Raw genomic sequence first — 10,147 nt, forward strand, 5'->3', positions numbered from 1 at the left:
GAATGCCCTCCGGCTAGCACAGCAGCCACGCCGTTTGCGACTCCCGCATGCCGTCCGTGGATCATTTGTGCTAGCATCAGAAAAGCGCTGCTAAGATATCTTCATCTCTTAAATAATAAGCCCAGAAATAAAGGAATGTCCAAAATTAACGTTTCTTGAGGATCGCCGACCTGTACCGAGGTGCTGGTAGGAGCGATAACTGCAATAAAAGCAAGTGTTTCTTCGCAGCTGTGTAGCAGCAGCCGCCGGTGCGTCGCTACTCATCCGACCCTCTTGGCAACATTAGCTCCTCTGTTAAAGCGGTGCTCTAATTAAACACATCTCCATTTCATTGTGAGACAACGCGATTGACAGCAAGGCAGTTCAATTGGTAGGTCTCTAACTACAGCACTGCTCAATCCCAAGGCGTCGTCTGCAGTGGCGTCGATATGAAACCAGCGCTGATAAACTGGGACACGGTGAGCTGGGGCTCGTTTTCTTCTAAAAAAAAAACACCCTCGTGTTTCCGTTTATTTCCACCCTTTCTAAGCAAGATAGTCTTGTTCAGTGAACTAAAAATTAGACAATCCCCCCAGACCTCAATTTCTTTGGAAAAGCGCTTCAGCTGCCTTTAAGACACTCGCCAGTTTACTCACGTGTAACTCAGATGCCTTTCTCAAAGTTTTACTTTTACTTTTCTTTAAGTACTGCGTTAACTTTTGCGCACAGGCTGATCGCAGCCAGCCACAGCTTCCATTTGTGCTCCTCTGGAACTGCCCTCGCGCTAAGCAAGCTGTTTTATTCGTGGATTGTAAAATAATCTGCTATGAGCATTGCGAGCAAGATCACATCTCACGATTAAGGCTGAGTGTATCATGTGAAACCACACGAGATGCCAAAAAAGAAAACTAATATCGTTAGCTTTTCTCCATGAATTTTACTTTGGTACCCGATGTACTAACCGCCCAACTTTTCCTATGAAATTTATGTGGCTCGAGGGTAGGCGCCGACGCGGAATATTACTGTATACGTCCCTAACAACCGTGGAATAAACGAGACAGGCGGGAGAATTATAGAGCGAGCAAACACTTGGCGATTCTCTACTCATCATAAAATAACGCCACATAACATAGGAAAACAAGACATAGTCATCCTGCATGCTCACCAATAGCTATCATCGACTAGTCAAGTAAAAAGTACACCGCCTGCATAGTACCAACAGCGCAATAGACCAAGATGTGTGTGTGTGTGCGTGCGTGCGTGTGTGTATGTGTGCCTGCGTACGGGCGGGCGTGCATGCGGGCGGGCGGGAGTGCGCGTCCTGTTCCACAGGTTATAAACTATGAGCGGACCGGCCCAAACTGAAGCACTTCTACCACAGCCTGGAGTCACCGGAACTATCTTGCCGGGAGAGGGCAGTGCATCAACACATTAACAGCGAAAATATTGTCGGTACAGTATGCCGCGCTGCGAGTAATGAATAAAAGCCGGTGAAATTTGAAGACAATGACTGCGCACAGCTCTGCATGTTGTCCTGTTTTGCGACCTTCAATTTACGCGCGTTTTTTTTTTTTTTTTTTGTTCTGTTTCATGCAGCATCGTACACCTCGTATCAATAGATAATTTATTGCCATAGTTCGTAGCCCTTAACAGACGTATCTCCATACTCCGTTATGGAGATGCAAAGCAATCTTTAGGTTTCGAATTATACAAAGGAAAAGTATGCCTAATTTATTGATTATTGAGGTTATCTGTGGCGACACTCCGCTACTCCAGACTAGGCTGAAAGATAGAAACGAAGAGCGCGCGCGCACGCACGCGCACACACACACACACACACACACACACACACACACACACACACACACACACACACACACACACACACACACACACACACACACACACACACACACACACACACACACACACACACACACACACACACACACACACACACACACACACACACACACACACACACACACACACGCACGCACGCACGCACGCACACACACATACACACACACACACACACACACACAAACACACACACACACACACATACTGTATTCAAAGGGTTCATATCAGACCCGCCTGTAGCAAGCGCAGTTCTAATCTCGCTACATTGTTGCAGTTCATTAATATATATATATATATATATATATATATATATATATATATATATATATATATATATATATATACTGCTGACCAGCTATACACTAATTATAGTGGATAGTTTATGTATGAGCGTGTCCTTATTTGATGTCTTCACTGATGGCAGACGCGAGGGGAACAGCGCTTGTACCTATCGTTATTTTGCACTGTGAACGATGATGCATTTCCTACGGACATTCCTAAATAGCCTCAACGCCTGTACTGAGCATGGTAATGAAGCGATAACATCACACAGCGAGCCTGTGGATTTTCCCCAGCGCTGAATGTCACGGGCACGATACTTTCACAGAACCTTTGGACTCGTACGAATATCGGTGCGTCGTATATTGTCAGAGCGGTATGTCCATGTGCCAGAAACTATCTGTACTGTCTCCGAATATCGATGCGGAAAACATTAGCTCGGCGTCTACATTCATTCATAATTACTTTCCCATCGATTGCGGCCTTTAGCTATGTGCTTTTTTCCCTACACGATGCGCGATACGCTATTCGACTCTAGCTGCTCAAGGTCATTCTGTGAAGGTAGATAAAAACAGTGCTGACAGATCTCGTCTCTTCTTCATTGCAAGCCTCGCTTTCATCATTCAAATTCATTTATTAGGTCACAAGGCAATCAAATCTGCGACAATGACGTTCTTCTTTTTTTTATCTGATTGAGATAAATTCACTCTTCGTTTCATATGCAACTTTTGTCAAAAGTTTAGAGCCCAGCTGCTCTACTTCTGAGCCATACTATGCAGCCCGTAATGCATTCCCAGGTTTCCATACTTGCTGAAGGCAAGATTTCTCGTCCTACCCCTCCAATGGCTACGACTTCCACGATTGTTAAAGACGTCATAATACACGGCTTAAAAGTAAACCCTCTGGGTTGTAAACTTTTGACAAAGGCTGTATGTTTATATACTCTTTACTTGCCGAAAAATGAATGCACCAGTATTGGGAACTCGCGCAATTCTACACCGTTTCGGCTAACCGGAATTAAAACGAGACTGCCGTTAGACGGCGTTGATAATAAGTCTGAGGCACTGGAACCCGCGCAAGAAATGAAGGCCGCGTCCAAAAAAGCGGGTCGTTGATCTTTCATAATATGGCGTTCACCAATATCCGGTGTGGCTATGAAGCATGCAGTTGCATCAGATACCTCCAAAGAGAAAACTGTAATGGCTACAATGGTTAACATTTGTCCAGCCATCTTCTGAATGCTTCTTCATACAACTGCAACTCTAAAATTTCTCGACCTCCAAAAATTTTCCGAACACATTGACTGCAGACACGCTGACGCAGTTTTATTTTTATGTGCCAATTTCTTAATCGATTGACGTTTTATTACCAGATATGAATTTTATTTTATTTTTCTTTACGTTGCCTTCGTTGTGACAATTTTTACGGACAACCATGCGTCTGAGAAGTCACGAGCGGTATGTCCATCAGTATTTTATGCGCACTGCTTAAAGTGGGACCAACACTACGTTTTCTGAGCGAAGGGGGGGATATCTTTTCTATTAAATCTAATGTAGGTTTGTTTCTCCTCGCCGATTACTGGCATAACAGTTGGCAGCCGTACCCAAGCCGGCTGAAAACGATTGCAAATATTTCATTTCATTTCATTCATTTCATTTATTAATACTGTCAGCCACCATAAGGGGCTGTAACAGGAGTGGAAAATACAAAACGAAAAATGAGCAATATAGAACACGATGAAAATCAATAGTCAATCAAAAATTGCCTCTGAATGCACACACAAACAAAACAAAAATGAATTACACAGAAATCGGACCAACAGCCATCGTACACAACAGCAATAGAACCTCATCACCCTGTGGTAGTGCCATAGATGAAATTTTCTAAATGGCGTACAAATTCAGATAATGATGATGATCGAACAGCAGAATCTAGAATAAAGTTCCAGTCCTTACAAGTTCGCGGGAAATAACTAAACTTGAAGCAATTATTTTTTATAGCCGGCAATGGAATGAACCTACTATGACGATGCCTTGATGTCTCATTAGTTTTGATCTAAAAGTAGTCTGATTTATTAATTTTTGGATAATTATTGATAATGAGGTAAAGAGTTTTTAGTCTTTCATACCTGGTTCTGCTTTCTAACATTGGTAGTTGAGCTTGTTGGCAGAGGTCTGTTGAAGAATGGTTACGGCGGTATTTATTATATATAAACCTTGCAGCGAGCCGCTGAATCCTATCTAGCTTGTGAACGTTAGTTGCTGCGTCAGATCGAAAATTATTATTGGCGAAATTGAATTTTCGATGGCACAAGTATTCTCCGAATGTTATAGCTCGTTGCCCGCTTCACTAAACAACTTGCTGCATGATGTATTTTCCATACCAGGCATATTACGAACGATCTAGCTTCCAATCACTACTTCATTCTTTCAAGGTTTGGACGAGCTTTTTTTTCTCGTTTCGTTTCACGACCTGTGTGAACCACAGAGAGGAGAGGGCAGCCTAGGCCTGTCAGGACGGTGCGAGCTACATGAGCGGGCTCTTCGTCAAACCAGAGTAGGAGGGTAGGGGGATTGGTAAACATGGTTGATGCTGCGCTGAAGGCCAGGGGACTGCCGGACTAGGAGGTCCATCCACCATGGCTCTAAAATGGCCTTTTGAAACTTAATAGTTTTATTCATGCATCCTTCCTCATTCGCTAAGATAGTTCTTTCCTCTTGTAGTGCTGCAAAAGGCTTATGAAGCGTAGTATAATGACAACTGTGACGTTACCGCTGCTTAACCAGATACGCCCCATCTGGCCTCAGGCTGCGTCTCGGCTTCGATTTACTGCTTTCGCATCTCTCTAATGGCTCCATTTGGTATTCTGAAACGCCATGTTTGAAGCGAAAGCCTTTATTGGCTCATGCTGTCGTGGAGAAAATGTGTCCCGCTTTTGCGGTGGCTCTGATTGGCCGAGGTGAGATGACGTCATGGAGGTATCGACCAATCACAAAGCACCATCACAGTATGGGCGAATGTGTCTTATATGGCCATATGGCAATGAATGATCAATTAGTAATTATTGACTGAATATTTAATCAGATAATTACTAATTACTGACTAAGTAGGATATCGATCAATTAACTAACTAATGACTAATTATTTAGTGCCTGGTTAATTAATTCCCTACTTCACGAATATATAAATAATTAATGATTATGTTATTAACTAATTAATCAATCATTTGTGCCACTTGCCTAGCAGAATGCGGCACTCAGGCTTTCGCCTTTCACTACTTTAGTCGCTATAGTCCCTCGTAATTTTGTTTGTGCTCGAAAAGGGCTCCTAGTATGATGGTGAAACCAAAATATTTAAACGAAATTAGGAGGATGCCTGTGCTTCGCTTTAAGAAGAGACGCGACAGCGTGCGCGTTCATTGCCTGATTTGTTCCTACTCTGATGGTATACTTTGATCACACTTGCTTTTTTCATCTATAACGACGTTCACATTTCAGCTCGGCACATTGGCGTTAAGAACCGTTTACAATAGTTGGCAGCTTGCTCACGTTCCCACTCGGCTTCCTACGCACACTTATTATGGTTCGCTTCCGTTTCTGACGTCATACCTGGGCATCTCGCCTTCGCTACTATATACATATACTTAACTAAAAGCTGTCACAGACGCTAGTTTAGTCAGCGAACGTGCAAAAAAGGGGCTCCCTGACAGCATCATACTGTGATCGTCCGCAACGTCTACTTTTGCGTAAATATCGTTTCGACCTTTGTTTAGTAGTTTTTATACTTCCGTAGCGGTTTTTCTGATCACTTTGAAAAGCTATTGACCGTAAACTAGACAGGAATATGCACGAAATACCAACTTTTTTCAAATCACTCTATATAGATTTTGCTTCTCGAAATCGTCCGAGATAATTTTCTGCAGTGTATGCAGATGGGTTTTACAACGAGCGTACATTGTGTAGAATATATAGCCTGTTTAGTGAATTAACTAAGTAAACACTACTAACCTACCATTAAACACTACCAATATCTACTAACTGACCAAGATGATTACATTCGCACATCTTTGCGGTTGTGGATTGGGACCTGTAGCATTTACCGAGAATTGCAAGTACGAGGAAAACAATGCTAATTAGGAACTATCTTCTGCTCTGTGTTTTACGATTATGTACCATTCAGGGAAAGGCAATGAACTTACATCTCGCATTAAAAGAGGGGACTAGCTTTTGTGCCTGTTCAATATTGTCACGAGCCAAAAACACTGCAGCTAAGAAACCAGTACATGGCTGAAAGAAAAATGAAAACAAAGTGCCCACTGTTCGTGGCTGAGACGCCATCGCTGCCTCCTGCGGACAGCTAGATGACAGCCGAAAGAAGTGGAAGAGGAAAGAAGGCAACGTGGGCCGGAAAAGCCATCACTTACAAAAGCAGTGACTACAATGGCAACTTTAACAGCCCGATACGCCTGTCGCAAAAAGTCTTCACCGCAACCGGTGAAAGTTCCTCGGTCCCATAGCCTCAACTGATGGAAGAAGGAGCTACACTTCTTTTCATCCCTCAGCAAATACTTGCTCCTACTCAACCTTATTCTCCCTCTCTTGAAGTGCTGTAGGCGTATGTCACCTTCACTATGTACCAGGTGGAGGCGAAACGAAGAGGCGTCCGTGTGCTGTGCGATGTCAGTGCACGTTAAAGATCCCCAAGTGGTCGAAATTACTCCGTAACCCTCCACTACGGCTCCTCTTTCTCTTTCCACTTTCACTCCCACCTTCCTCCCTTCCCTTACGGCGCGGTTGAGGTGTCCCCAGAAAACAAATGAAACAGTTACCGCGCCTTTTCCTTCCTATAAATCAATCAATCCCTATGTACCAGGAAATGGAATAACAGGGTATTGGACAGTCTTTGTCAAAAGTTTAGAGCCCAGGGGGTTTGCTTCTGAGCCGCACCAATGACACCATGCGGTTTGTAATGCATTGTCTGAGTTCCAACTTTACTGAAGGTAAGGAGAATTTTCGTCATACCCTCTCCTATGTGAACGACTTCCACGAATGCCAAAGAGGCGCCACTAGACGGATTAGGAACGGACCCCTTGGGCTCTAAACTTTTGACGAAAGGTGTACGTTTTCAGATTGTAAAGTGTTTTCCATGGTTCCTATTCAACTTGCAGTCTCCTGTAGCTCCACCAAACATAGTCTTCCGCGAGTGGTGCTTATCTGTGCATCAAAAACTGTCCTATTCTTTTTACATTAGTGTAACTCATGAAGGCAATGCATTGCTAGTTTGGAACACTGTAGTGCCAACTACATAAAGCAATATGGCGTCAACAATACGCACCGTCGACGATAGGCGGGTCCGACTTGCTGTAATTGGAAGGCAGGAAATTGTTCCATATTTCTTCGGAAGAACAACTGCGTTCGAAAAGAGCGCATTAGTTGGCATGAGTATCTTGAAAATACGCTGCTCGAAATTTCAAGTCGAAACTATAATAATTCGTAAGAAATCGAGAGTAAGCTACCTAATAAACTTACAGCTTTACTTCAAGAAGTCCGCGGCCTCACACAAATAGTCAACGGTACCTCCAATGTCCTCAAAACCTCGTAAAAGAACTGGAAACGTGCAGATATTCATTCTTTATGATAATATTTTGAGTATCACTGCAACAGATCGCGAAGAAATTACATGCAGAAAAGAATTCAAAGCTGCAATTTATGTATCAAGTTGGTACGAGTTCAATAAGCCAAAGTGGTCGCGTAAACTAAACGCAAAGAAGAAAACAAGGCTCGTCCTTTTCCGCCCCTGTCTTGTCTCTTTGTGACACGGTTAGATTCTATATTCACTGATTTTTAGGCATCGCTGAAGAGGTGTCTGGAACATATCATGCGTACTATATATATACAGTGCATACAGTTTTATACTGCTCCTTGCTCTGTATTGTGCTCCTTTTTTATGTTTTTCGCGAATAAAGCATCTGTCCGTATACCTATAAATACCGATCCATTAAGCGCGGTACTTTTGTAGTGCTCTTCAATTGTCAGCTGTCTTCTCGACAATGCCTAATATTATCAATGTTCCTCATTTTATGGGCACATCTCGTTCGTTTCGCTCTAAAATCATATTTTTGCCAGCCTCAAAAATATATCCGGTGAAGTGACCAAGTTGCGATAGATGTAACATCCTAAGTTCATAATCCTGGTTATTTCAGAACCTTTTATCTTCCGGCTCGTAAATGATTTATTTTGAATGATTAGTCTTCGATGTGTCGACCTGCTCATTCAATATCTGGGACAGTCACAGTCACCGCCACCTGCTGGTCTGTGTTGAAGACTCACCTCGGCTATTCGAAGATAGGTTGTTAAGCTCTGTTCGCAAGACATTTTGTTATGTTGTTACTACGCGTTTCAATAAGACCGCACATACAGAGGACGCTTGCAGCTCTAGCAAGCACAGTATGACTGTGATTACGCAATTTCAGAGACGAAGGACTATGTTTCATTATGCGAGACGTGCACATGTAAGTGTGAGAAGCCTGTCTTTTTTTTTTTTTTTTTTTTTTAGAAATGAACGTTGGTTTGAGAGCTCCCTGTGATCATGCGTTCAACTCAAAACCACACACACGCACAATATTCCTTCTCGAGTCCTCTAAGCCGCGCCTGAGAACAGCTCTATTTCGGAACCACTCTTGCGTATGCATCTGACGCAGCCATGCATCTTATGTTGATTTTATCCTGTCTTGTGAGTTCAGTATCCTAGTTTATAACCTCTTCTTATCTATGAACACTCTCTCCGTTTTCCCCTCTCTGACTTTTGTTAAAGTTGACGATCATGTTTATTTCTCAACCTAAGCCTTGCAAAATAAAACGAAAACCCATTTTGCGCCTCACATTGTCCTTCTTTCGCTGAAAAATTCACAGCTTAAGTATGTGCATACAAAGGAGGACAGAGCGAATTATAGAAAATTGCTATATACCTGGAGGGAAAGTGCATAAACAAATAAACAGACGTAAATAATGTCTGAACAAATGTCTATTTGTAAATGCAGATGCATTGTAAGCGTTCATCAGCTAGTATTAAGGTATTCATGTACTGCCACATCCTCTTCCAACATGTTTCTATACTTTTCCTAAGAAGCGCTCTTCATATCATGGCAGACTTATGCTTCCCGCAGACTGTACTCTATTACACTGGGCCCCACAGCAATGGTATAGTGATTAGGCCGCTCGACTACAGTGCCCAAGGATGTGGGATCGAATCCCGGTCGCGGCGAGTGATTTTCGATGCAGGCGAAAAGCAAGGTGGTCGAACTTTCCGAAGCCCTCCACTGCGGCGTCTCCAATGGCCTGAGCCCCATTGCGAAGTTAAACATCATAAACAAAAACAAACCTCCCATTGCGCCTTGCATTCCCCATGTTTTGCACTCCCTAAGCTTTGCACTGTTCATACATTATGCTTACGCGTATATCTTTCGATTAATTCGCATACTTTTTTTACTCTTCTAAGACAGGAAACAACCAGGAAAACAACAGTGGCCACTCACGTCGATAGCGTGCAGTTGGCCGTCGCGTCACCAGCCGTTGTTGTCGACTTCGCTGGGGCGGGCAGGCTGCAGGCTGCCCACACTAGGACCGCAAGCCCCGCGCGAGGCATGGTCCGCCCGTGACACGCCGTCGGCGCTGACGGAACCGCGGCTTCGATCGCCGCCGTGCTCGCCGCACTTGGACAACAGGTGGCGTTGGCACGGACACTACCGGGGCGATTGCAGGGAAAAGGGGAGCGGTGGCCCCGCACCAGGGACGCCTTGGTTTCCGCTGTGGGTGCGGTGCTATCATGTTGATGTATCCAGCCCGTATTCACATTCAGTCTGCAGCCAGTTTGTCCGCCACTCGATGACTGGCTGCTGCATCCCATAAAGTGTTGAGTGTTGCAGTGGTTTACGGCATTGCACGTCTTTAAATGTGTTATGACGGCAAGCATTTTCGCCCCTCTGTTGTATAGCTCCAGTAATGCTCTAGTTAATAATAATAATAAT

The sequence above is a fragment of the Amblyomma maculatum genome, chromosome 5 (genome assembly GCF_055883805.1).
Source record: "Amblyomma maculatum isolate TAMU_Amacu chromosome 5, ASM5588380v1, whole genome shotgun sequence".
In the NCBI taxonomy this organism is placed as follows: Eukaryota; Metazoa; Arthropoda; class Arachnida; order Ixodida; family Ixodidae; genus Amblyomma; species Amblyomma maculatum.